This window comes from Mustela nivalis (assembly GCF_964662115.1).
Source record: "Mustela nivalis genome assembly, chromosome: 16".
NCBI classification, from domain to species: Eukaryota; Metazoa; Chordata; class Mammalia; order Carnivora; family Mustelidae; genus Mustela; species Mustela nivalis.
In genome coordinates, this window is record NC_139035.1 from 52,243,723 (window position 1) to 52,256,838 (window position 13,116).

General features: G+C 33.3%; 1 pseudogene across 1 annotated transcript; it reads left to right on the top strand.

Moving 5' to 3' along the window:
• Positions 1–2,131: 2,131 nt before the first annotated feature.
• Positions 2,132–2,655, top strand: LOC309850302 (cytochrome b-c1 complex subunit 7 pseudogene; annotated as a pseudogene). Its single transcript has one exon. The product of its transcript is annotated as a cytochrome b-c1 complex subunit 7 pseudogene (transcript).
• Positions 2,656–13,116: the final 10,461 nt, after the last annotated feature.

Here is a 13,116-nt window from a genome sequence, read left to right on the forward strand (position 1 = left end):
ATTAAATCCAAAATCTTCTGTATTATTATATGCAGTGTCTGTATTACTATATTATATATTACTATATATATTTCTATTTTGCTATAGCCCATTTTCAAAATATCTCATAGTCTTCCAGACTCTGATTTGCAGGTTTGTAGATTCCTTGTGTGACCTCCTCATCTCCTTTTTAAGTGACAAGTATACTTCATGCAGAAACAACATAATGCAGGGATTTTTATTTTCTTTGAATTTAGGAAAATGGGTGTATTTTCAAGAGATATAGGTTTCTATTCTAGTACCTTGATGAAGTTCTAAAACTTTATTTAACTTCATTTTTAAAATAAGCAATTTACAAATAAGAACTGCCGTTGTCAATTACTTTACATATAATGTCATTTAATTTTCACAACAGCTTCCAAAGCTTTTACTATCATTACCACTGTTTGCTAAATGGAAAAAAAAAAAAAAATGAGCCTGGAGGGGTGATTTGATCAGATTCATACCATTATGATTTAAACTCAGAACTATATGGTTTTAAAGTTCATATTTCAGAAAACTCAGATGTGTGAAGAGAAAGAAATCCATCTGACTGGATCTGAGAATTACACTTCATTATTCATATTATCATTTCACATGAGATTAATAGAATGAACACATTAAGGTTGTCAGGTTAACAAATAAAAATTCAAAATTATATTTTGTGTATATAATTTTATATATAAAAATAAAATTATATTGCATGAAATGCATTTGTACCATACACTGATTTGCTGTTTGTTTGAAATTCAAAATTGCCATCCTGTATTTTATCTACGAAGCCTAAGAAGAATACCAATAAGTAGGCACACTCAGAATTCGAGGACTAACCATTGTTGGATCCTATTCATGTATGAGAACTGGGCATTAGTTTTACATTGATAAAAGTTTTTACATTGGTAAAAATGGCAGAGTCTTTCCAAATAAGGGTATTGTTCCTCCCCCGACAAAAAGAAGGAATAAAGAAAGGAAAAGGTAATGAAAGAGGAGAAAGAAAAAAAGAAGGAAGGAAGAAAAAAAAGAAAGAATGAAGAAACGATGGAAGAAAGGAATGAAAAAATAATAAAAAGAGACAAAAAGAGCAATAAATAAGTATATCACTGAAAATAAATATTAAAAAATGTATCCAGTATTCACACATAGCCATGAAGCCATGATAGAGTATCTTGGTTGACTAACCCCTGAAAAAGTCTAAAAAATTATAAACCTAAATTATTTGACCCATTCATAAATTAAAAATTAGCCAAGACTCACATTTTTCCATTTTCCTTCCATAACTCTCTCCCTTGTTGCTTATTATTTCAAATAATGTCTCTCCTTCTTATATCATATTACCTTTGTGTTATTTGGATCACATCAATTCTCCTTTTTGGCAGGGACTTGGGATAGCTTTATATATAATTTTGGGTATGTGGATCTCAATGTGAGATCTTAGATGATTACATGGTGGTTTTCTAATTAAGGCACAAGATACGTGGAACAATTTTCAATCACATCAAATTCATGTTCTTATACCTTGTGAACCTGTTGGTAATTTTTTTGTCCTGTTAAAATCACAACTAATAATGATACATTATATGGCTTATAACTTGCTGATATAGGCTGTGGAGAAAATTCTAAAGTTAATACTTTTGAAAGTTAAACAAATATGTTTAAAATTAATATTTAATTTATTAGAAGTTGCCAGTAACTGTCTCCATTTTTTTTGTTTGAAAAACCCTTATAGGGATGCCTGGGTGGCTCAGTTGGTTAAGCAGCTGCCTTCGGCTCAGGTCATGATCCCAGAGTCCTGGGATCGAGTCCCACATCGGGCTCCTTGCTCCACAGGGAGCCTGCTTCTCCCTCTGACTCTGCCTTCCACTCTGTCTGCCTGTGCTCGCTCTCACTCGTTCTCTCTCTGACAAATAAATAAATAAAATCTTTAAAAAAAGAAAAAAGAAAAAAGAAAAACCCTTATAAAGAAAACTTGACATTTTTTATTATAATCAAAGTGCAGATTATCTTTTTTTTTTAATTCTGGAAAAAATAGCTTAGATTTGCATTGGAAATAAGGATTATTATTCTTTATACTTAGGTAATTATCACGAAATGCTATTAGAAAAATTGAACTTACCCAGCAGGCAGCGCAGCAGTCTCGGGTCAAAATGGCGAGCAGGTCTGCCATTGCAGCATCAAGCCAGTGGCTGGAAGGTATTCGAAAATGGTACTACAATGCGGCAGGGTTTAATAAACTGGGGTTAATGCGAGATGATACAATACATGAGAATGATGATGTGAAAGCAGCCATAAGAAGGCTACCTGAGAACCTTTATAATGACAGGATGTTTCGCATTAAGAGGGCACTGGACCTGACCATGAGGCATCAGATCTTGCCTAAAGAGCAATGGACAAAATACAAGGAGGATAAATTCTACCTTGAACCGTATCTGAAAGAAGTTATTCGGGAAAGAAAAGAGAGAGAAGAATGGGCAAAGAAGTAATCATGGAGTTGAAAACTGTCATTGCATCTGCCCTCAAGTATTTTTAAGAAGTTGAATAAAGCTGAAATGTACAATTTAGAACTATCTGAGCTGCTAATGTATTGCTTTAAATAAATATCTATTATGATTACAAAAAAAAAAAAAAAAGAAAGAAAAATTGACAAATTCAGAGTACTGAATTAAAGACTCCTGTTAGGGGCACCCAGGTGTCTCAGTTGGCTAAGCGTTTCCCTTTGGCTCAGGTCATGATTCCAGGGTCCTGGGATTGAGGGCCCCATTCGGGTGTCTCTGCTGAGTAGGGAGTCTGTTTTTCCCTCTGCCTCTCCCCTGCTCATGCTCCCTTTTCCTCTCTCTCTCTCTCTCTCTCAGATAAATCAATAAAATCATTTAAAAAATAAAGATTCCTGTTATGGCATGATACAAAGAACAACAAATTTATGTGAACATATTTAGTTTATAATTCTATAATTTCTATCAGCCGTGTGATCCTAGATCCTGTGCTTCAAGCCCTTAAGGCTTTGTTTTTATATCTAACAATGAAGATTTTTGAAATAATTGGTTCTATATTTTCTTCTCATCTCAATTCACTGAGGGATTTTAAAAGATGAACTTACTATATTTTTAACATTTTTTTGTTGTTGTTTAATGTGGTCAATGTAGATGATTTGGAGCCTCACATGTATTAGTTCTGTGAATTGACCCACTGTATCTTGGAGTAAAGCAAACTACATTTAGTAGAGAGCAAGGAGACCTTGGAGAAACTTTAAATTCCCTGGCTCTCAGTTTTCTTATCTTTAAGTAACTTTGGTTGTGGTTGAGTTAGACATTCGAGTTCCATTCTTGAATCATAAATAAAATAGACCAAATACGTGGTTGCCAAGTTACCACTTCGTGATGTATAGACACAGCCATTAAATACACGCACAGTGTGAAAAAAATGATCCACACGGAGGTGATGCAGCCCACCTTAAATCTGAGGAAACTGCATTTTTCAACAGTGAAATCTAATAAGCTCTAGGTTCATAAAATAACTGGAGGAAAGCCATGCATACGAGGAGACTAGCAATTTAGACGTGGCAAACTATGGATACGGAAGTGTTTGTACACTGGCCAAACAAAGAAAATCATTAGGCAGTATCATAAAACTTCCCCAACTCATAAAATGTTACTATTTTACTCCTGCAAGCAGCAATTTCACCCCTTTTTTCTGTGTGTTTTATAGCATGGAATTCTGCTATGGTGTCATATACATTTAAATCTAGTTTCTTTAAAGATTTTCTACTTTTTATCTTTTGAAATACTACAGCTCACAATGGAATAATCTGTCCCTAAAGCAAAAACAAACAAACAAACAAACAAAAAACAAACAAAAAACCCTTTATTATATAACGTGAATTGTTTTAGGACAAAACAAAAGGCATTTCCTGTTCAATGTAAGACATCATTGTGATGTTTAGAATATAATAATGAGATTGGTATTTTATTATCTACTTATTTATTCAGTAATTGTTATATTTGTCTTATTTTCTTTCATGTGTATTTTCTTCATTTGCTACTGAGAGGGTTGGTACAAGGTCCTGTCTGTAACATAGAAAATGCAACCCAAATGGCTCGGGTAAATATTTGTTTCCACCCAGGCACGATGGTATATGTCTTTCCCCTTTTTCGTCACAACATCCTGGGATCCAATGGCAGAATAAATCACTAAGTATAAGTAATTATTTGTTGCATGTGAAACTCTTGACATCAGTGTTTGTGATTTTGTAGTCTGAGAGAAAATTTTGTGCTAACAATAGAGTTAAAAACACTCATTTGTTAAGACAATACTTTTTTTGCCCTTTTAATAAATAATAAAATTTTAAGACTTTCAGTATTTCTCTTCCAAATATTTTCATAATATGATCAGAAAGAGTCAGTGTAAATTTTATTAAATACTTTCAAGTGTTGATCACCATCTGGGGTTATTCTAGAAAATACATTTTTTTTTCTCTGTATCTTAAGTCTAAGTCTTTTTATGGTAGCTGAAATAGTATTGAATGACCCTTGTGCTTCAACTCTCCTTTTAAAGTCAGTGGTTTGCCTGTTACTATGGTAAATGCATGTATGCTGACAATATCTCCCCTTGTCTGTGCTTAGGCATATATTCCTTCTTTCTTCCCTAAAACTTGTCTTTCACCAGCATATGAAATGATGTAGAACATACATATTCTGATGTTCTGAAAAATGTATACATTTGGAAATATGAAGTAATTAACATCCTGTGGAGTAAAGTTTGTAAAATAATGGTTGGGAGCTAGTGAACATACATTTTCTGTTTCTTAAAAATAAAAATCAAAACACATTCATCATGGTTTCTCATGGAGTCCCTGACTTGAGATCCAATTGCAAGTAGTGATGAAAAGTGTGGTCGTTTTTTATTTTCATCCACCTTTTATCTTTCCATCTGTTTGCTCTTGTTTCCAGAAATCACATGTATGGCTCATTTCTAAGACTAAGGTTTTTTGGAGAAATCCAAGCTAATAGAGCCTCTAGAATGCATAGTCTAATGATGACATACCAGAGCTAGATCAATCAGGGCTAAAAGAGTCATTATATAACCACAGCTAATCATAAATTGGGTGGGTGATATTTCTAATCTGGGGTAGCATTCTAACTTTCAAAATTTTATTGATGACAAATTGGAATGTGATGCAGGTAAAAAATTAGCTTATATCGGTGGTGGTATAATACAGGAGTAGGTAAAGGGTTAAGATTGGAATTGACTGAATTTTGTTAATGGCCCTGGAAAATATATAAGTATGTCTATGTGTATTATAAAAACGCAAAGCTAGGGGCAACCAGTGTTAACACTTCACTTTTCACTTCTGTTTGTGTGTATACATTGTTTCACTAAATTAGAATGATAACCACTTTACAGTCTCACTTTCTAGCAAATAGAAAATGGTAGGATTTCAAAACTTCAAATATACTGAAACACGAGGAAAAGTGGAGACTAGAAGCAAGACAGCTCAAAGTATTAGAAGTATTTAAAATAATATGAAGACTAGGTGTGAGTTATTTTAGTACCATGTGAAAATTATTGATTTAAAATTATACATAGTGTAATAATTAATGAAATATTTTAGAGAATGAAGCCTAGGAATTGGAAACATACATAAAATTCCAATAGTTTTTGTTGTTTTAGTCAAATTTAGAAAATCATGCTTCTTTTTTAACTCAGGAAATTATTAAATTTGTCTTTTGAAAAAAAATTGTAGCCACCTACTCTATACAGGTTCTATGCTAGATTTTGAAAGAGGTTTTAAAGAAATAAATGGTATAGTTTTAACTTTTATTGATGCTTATACATTAGGTAGGAGATTACATATAAAAAATAAACATGCTGTTTTTTTCTTAAACAAGCATTGAAAATACATAGCATATAAATCAATCCCACTAAACTTGCATCTGATCAATTAACTTATGAATCAAAAAATAGATGGGCACCTGGGTGGCTCAGTGGGTTAAAGCCTCTGCCTTTGGCTCAGGTCATGATCTCAGGGTCCTGGGATGGAGCCCTGCATCAGGCTCTCTGCTCAGCGGGGAGCCTTCTTCCCCCGCTCTCTCTGCCTGCCTCTCTGCCTACTTGTGATCTCTCTCTGTCAAATAAATAAATAAAACATTTTAAAAAAATAACCAATGCTTTCGTCTTATAATTTTGAACATTTGAACAAGTATATCAAGTAAATGATAGGTTAGCAATGAAATACAGTGAAAATTTAAATTTTTAATCATCAGCACATTCATTACCACTGTTAAATAACAAATCCCACAACATTTAGCAGCTTAAATAATTGAACACTTTTATCTTGCAGATTTTAGTGGATCAGAAATCCAGGAACAAGTTAGCTGAATGATTCTGATTCAGGGTCTTTATTAGGTTGCAGTTAATCTTTCAGGTGGGGCTGGCTTATCTGAACCTGTATCAGGACTGAATAATCCTCTTCCAATTCATGCCCACAGCTACTGGTAGGCCTTAGTTCCCTCATCTCTTAGATGTCTTAATAGGCTGGATGAGCAAACCTGTAATGTGGCTCTTGGCTTCTCTCAGTGTCCTCCCAGGACACCAACATTAGTTCATAATATTTTGGGGGTTAAGATAAAAAAAAACTTAGATCGAGTCAAGGCAGAAAAATTTCTAAGTGACTTGTGTAGCTCATCTTTAGTGCGTTGGAGGCTCGTCCACACATGACTCCACTGAACTTCTAACTCTGAATCAAGTTCTTCTCCTCTCATGTTAGTGAAAAACAAACAAACCAAAAAACAAACAAACAAAAACCAACATCTCTACTAATACTCAAGAACTGTCATGGCAAACTTTTTAAATAGATTGATGATTTCCTTTACATACTTTTTCCTAGGTGAATGTTCTATCATTAGTAATTAACTGCATAATTTCTATGAAATATGTTTTTTTCTACCTTGCAAACAGGTACATCTGTACATCTTTACAATACTTAACTCAAAATTTATTAAAACCCATAGACTATACAAGTCCAAAGGAGTTCACATTTTAAAAACTCAACTATTTTTTTAAAATAATTTTCCCCAAATCTTTATTCTGAAGATTTTATATTGTCAACATAGAAACAATGTTCCCTCAGACAAAGACAACTTTTCATAAATAAATAAATGATTAGAAAAATGTTCAGAGCTGGTTTTCTATTTTCCATTACATTTATTTTTAATTTAATTTAATTTTATTTTATTTATTTTGTTGCATTTTAAGTAGGCTCCATATGCAGCATGGAACTCAACATGGGGTGTGAGCCCACAGCCATGAGATCAAGACTTGAGCCCTGACCAAGGGTTGGATGTCCAACCAACTGAGCCACCCAGGATCCCCATACACATTACATTTCTAACACTATAGTTGCACTTTGCCTAAAAATATGTTTCTTAAAATCTCTATTTTTTATCCTACTTTTACTTCATTCCGTCATGAATTTTCAATGGAAGAAATACATTCCCATTGAACCAAAGAGTCTTTTCACAAAAAACAGCAAATTTTTCAAATTTTTGGTGAAAGTTTATTATGTTCTATTTATATATAATATGTCATCACTGACAATATTGCCAAAATAATAGCAGTGAGAACTCTTTCTTCTAAGACAATCTGGCTTGTCTGGACATGTGCTTCTCTTGGAGACAATGGAAAGGTAAGAAGGAAAATAGAAACAATGTTACTTTTGACCTCAGTGAAGAACTGACAAACTGTCATTTCCATCTTACTTTATCAGCCAAATAAAATCATATAACAAAATAATAAAAAATAAGAAATCATAAAATCATATAGCAACCCAAAGTCAAATGGGAGAGACAATGAAAAGCATAGCAACTAGTTGAAGAAATGGGGCTATTAATGCCATCTACCACTCAACATTAGAGACATATTAAAGAAACTCACTGAACAAAACAAAATGAGTTTTGATCTAACTCTTTCTAAAATTAGATATCTTAGTTCTGTTAAATGAAAAATAATTATCTTTAATAAAGCTGGGTATAGATATTAAAAGGATACAATTTCATTTTATTTTTTTAAGTAATCTCTGTACCAGTGTGGGGCTTGTCCTCAGACTCCCAATATCAAGAGTTGCATGCTCTACCAACTGAGCCAGCCAGGCAGCCTGATCGAATTTTAAATAAGAAAACAATGCCATAATCTAAAAAATTATAAGCAGTTAAATTTTATTGGATAGGGGATGTATAATTATGGTTTAAAGATAAATTCTTACAGATATTCCATGGTTACACATTTTTAGATTTTTTTAAGAAAAAAATCTGTTAATGAATAGCCAAATAAGGTAGAAATCTTTTATGTTTGCAGGATATAAAGAATGGATAGCATTTTCTAATGAGGTTATGTTATAAGAACATGAAATGTAATGCTCTGGAATTCTTCATAAGAAATATTTTTGTTAAAGGTCAGAGAATATATTAAAATTGCTATGAGCAAAATATAGTGAAGATATATGATATTTGAATGAATGTTAACAAATAAGAAGCAATTATTCACTTACATATTTGCACACTAAATGAAGTATATTTTCAGAGATTACTTTTTATAGATGGGTATAAGAATGAATAAATATTTTTATCAGTCACCAAATATTTTAATAAGAAATATTTTCAGTATAATCATGCATTAGTTATTATAGCAAACACATGCAGAAAGAATTGTCTTTTATATATATAAAATAACTGCCCAATTTCTTTAACAGCTATATAATAATCTCAATGTTTAATTTAATACAAAAGCAAATTTTGCCAAATCATAGTTAACATATTATTTCTACAATAATCGCGTAATTACTTATTTATATATATTTATTTTATTGCTGTTTTTTATTTTGATTTTTTTTTAATTTTTTATTTTTTATAAACATATATTTTTATCCCCAGGGGTACAGGTCTGTGAATCACCAGGTTTACACACTTCACAGCACTCACCAAAGCACATACCCTCCCCAATGTCCATAATCCCACCCCCTTCTCCCAAACCCCCTCCCCCCAGCAACCCTCAGTTTGTTTTGTGAGATTAAGAGTCACTTATGGTTTGTCTCCCTCCCAATCCCATCTTGTGAAGTGGTGATGCAACATGGGGACTTAAGTGGGTAGGAGAAGAATATTTTGATTTTTTAATACAAGAAAGTGGTAAAAATAAAAAAAATTGCAAGAATATTTGGTGAAAAATGATCTTCTACTTGAAACTTGATGATCTTATTTCCAAAGCTACAATTTCTGTATTATTTTATAGATTTATGCATATGTATTTTTATGCATGCATCTTTATAATATAAATACTCGTATACATGAAATGATAAAATGATTAAAAGGCAGTTCTACACCTTAGTTTTGTTTCATGAGAAGATGTATGTGGGAGACGATTTCAAGTCAGTGCAAAAGACATTAGCCTGGGCATTATTAGTATGTCTGTTTCCCTACCTATGACTTTTTAATATTCTGTAAATCTTCAAAGATGAAATGCATATGAAAATAATATCATGGTACATTTAACTCAATAATGAAGACATGGGAGAAAACTATACACTTAAATATTAGGATGTTGAGGTGGCTTGTCTTGGGGAAAGTGCAAGAGACTAATTCTAAAATATTCATGTCTCAGAATTTAGCAAGATCTGTGATGAGAGATGTTCAGAAACTTCATGTAATGAGATTATGAAGCATAATTCTGTTAAAGTCTGTAAAAATGTTCAATCAACACCGTGTTCCTGACATGTGTATGGTTTGTCCAACCAACACTTTTATATTTAGAACACTTGTCATCATTTCTCTTAGCCGTCAGGATTTTAGGGTAAGAAACAATCTCCTCCTTGAAATAGATGTTAAATTGTGGGGGGAAATATGAGCTGATCGCTGAAGACCTAAGGAACCAAGCTGTTTATCATCAGTAGTAATTGTTAGACACTTCACAGGGAAGAACATAGAGCCTGATGATTTATTAACTTCCAAGCTTGGCCTTTTTTATTATCTCTTTCTTATGTCTTAAGCTACTCTTGTTGTTGGCCAGTAGGTTGATGCTGATGGCTAAAATCCATCTAAAGGTATGGCATTGGTTCACATAATCCTGTCAAAAGTGCATCAATTGTGTTGTAGTGTTACCTGGTGTGATGGACAACTTGTAATGACACTGACAATCTCACAGTGACCCCTGCCTCCTCTAACTCCACAGACTTCTATGATGTATCTTCTTGATTGTGGGTTGCATTTGGAGACTTACTTCTCATCAAGAGAATAAGGCAAAAGTAATGAAATGTCACTTTTGAGATTAGATTTTGAAAGACCCTGGCTTTCCTTTTGCTTAGCCCCTGGCCCCATCTCCCTCCCTCTCTCCTTTTTTCTTTCTGTCTCCTCTCACTCTGAGGGAAGCAAGCTGCCACGTTGCTACTGAAGCAATGTTTTAGAGATAAGCAGGGCAAAGACCTGGTATCTTCATCACACAATAAGAAAGGACCTGAGGTCTGTCAACAGTCACTTCAGTGAAATTGAAAATGGAGCCTTCGTTGGTGGAGCTTAGCGATGACCACAGGCCCAGGTGACCCCCAGGCTGCAGCCTGTGAGGGGCCCTAAACCATACTCAGCTAAACCTTGCCTGAACTCTTGACCCACAGAAACTATGAGATAATAATTGTGTCTCATTTGGAGCCACTAACATGTAATCTTTATATAGCAATAGAGAACTAATACACATGATACAGGTATTTTGGGATTCTGGGAAACAATATATGAAAACCTATAAAGTGACCACATGATCACAAGATCAACATAAAATATAAAATAAAACCATTAGTAACAAACACAGATAACATACCCACACGAATTTGAAAAAACAGACATACATAAGAAGACTTTTCAGGTCTTTGAACGACTATAGGGTGAAGAGAAGCAAATATTAAAATCAACAGAGCAGGTGCATCTCAGTGAAGCTAGTTTCAATCTTCCTGGTCCTATATCTCTGAAGATGCAGAGAAATCCAAAGCCAAAAATTAAAATACAGAAATAGTGGGATTACAAATATCTCGGATAGGATTCAATTTACAATATGAATGAGTTCTTTAAAAAGAGAGAGAAAAAAACAAAACCTAACAGAATATTTCTCATTTACCAACTAAATTTAAAAATGTCCTAAAAGGGTAGAATCAGATAGTGTGTACCAGAATGCTCTGCTCTAAAGAATATGCAGTTTTTCTTTGGAGACATCCTATAATCTTTTTGGCTTATTACAAATTTCCTTACAATAGCTTCCTAGAAGCCAGTGAAAAATAAATACAGCCATTGCATAATGTACAACATCCATAATACTTTCTCAAATTGTATGCAGTGATCAATGAACTTGAGTATTTTCTTCTATGTAGGGCTTTGTAAACAATCTTTCATTTGCCCTGAGGTTACCCCTCATGCAAGCAATAGTTTGGAAGAAAATTATAGATGATCGAATGTGTTTGTTGAATGAATTCACAAGTATACATATTCCTGTTAAGTTTTCTCTTTTTATTAATTCTTTTGCTGCTCTTTTTTAAAATGGGATGAACAGCTCAACTTTCCTAAACACATAAGGAACACTGCCTTTATATATTTGGGTCATAATTACTTTTTTTTTTTTTCAGGATTGTTTTTGTCTTTATGTTCTGTTGACTTTTAAATAAGCACGTAACTGATTTTTGTGTTGGCACACAATGTCTTGTGATTCTGAAAGACAACACCCAAACTTTCACACTTTCCTACCTTCACACCTCATAGCACAGATCACTTATCAGTGTGATATAGCATAGTAAAAACTCCATTAAAAGAGTATATACAATATCACCCAAAATGCAGACAATATCACCCAAAATGTGTTTTTTTAATATTTTTTATTTTTAAAAAATATTTTATTTACCCATTTGTCAGAGAGAGACAGGCAGGGGGAACAGCAGGCAGAGCAGGCAGAGGGCGTCCCCAAAATGTTTGTTTTACTAGTATCATTCATAAATATTCTGACAAACATTTAGGTGGTTGTGAGAAAACTAATACTGCTGGTTGGAAACAATTTAATATCTAATTTTCGATGATGAATTATGAAGAAACTGTTCACTACATCTCTTCATTTCTTGCATCTTCCCTTGCTGGAACACCTGCCCAGGTCCTAATGGGTTGCTCTGCACTCAATGAACAGTAAGTGCTTGTAAACCAGTCCACCCTAAGATGCTTTATCAAAAAAATAATTGCATTTTTGCCCCTATGCTGATGCCATTAAATTAAAAGTGGAGAAAAAAAATGAATGTGGTCTTAAGTGAAGGAAACATTTTATAATTATCTGATACACATGAACAAAATAGATTTTCAATTCCACTGTTTTCAGCTCTAAATTGGGTTTTAGTTCCTAATCTAATTTAACTTTCTATTTCTGTAGAAATTTTCAAGATAACATTTCAACTCTCCACTTCACTTAGCCTATCAATTCCCAATCTTATCTGTATAATGAAGACCAGACCTAGTCACACACATCAAAATCAGATTGGGCAGAATAATATTTTCATTTTGCCACTTGTCTACATGACAGCACCACTCAGTAGGGACCCAATAATTCTACTCATGCGGTCTATCTGCTTGTAATAAGAAGTTAAAAACCCAAATTTAGGCAATGCTCTGATAAAGCTAATCCAGCTGCTGCTGTAGAGACAGCTCCAAAATTAAAATTAACCTACCAAAAATATTGTAACTTTCTCCTAAATATTCACTTATTTTTTCTTTCCCTTTTGGCGAAGAAAAATACCCCACCTGACTAATAACTGAACTCAAATTTAATATGTTTAAACCTGCACTGCCTTGAAAACTTATACACTGATACATCTTAAAGATATTGCAGTTTTCCAAAAAACTCTGCACATTTGTAAATGTGATTATATTTTATTCAACTGCTTAAATTTCTACTTGTGAAATATTTAGGCTGTATATTGTACATTAACCAATTTCCTTTTTGGGAGATTTCCTCTATTGTGTACAGTACAGGTGAGAACATAATTCTGGCTTATGGGGTCAGTTTTTCTTCTTTTCAGGATCCCTAACACAGGTGAGT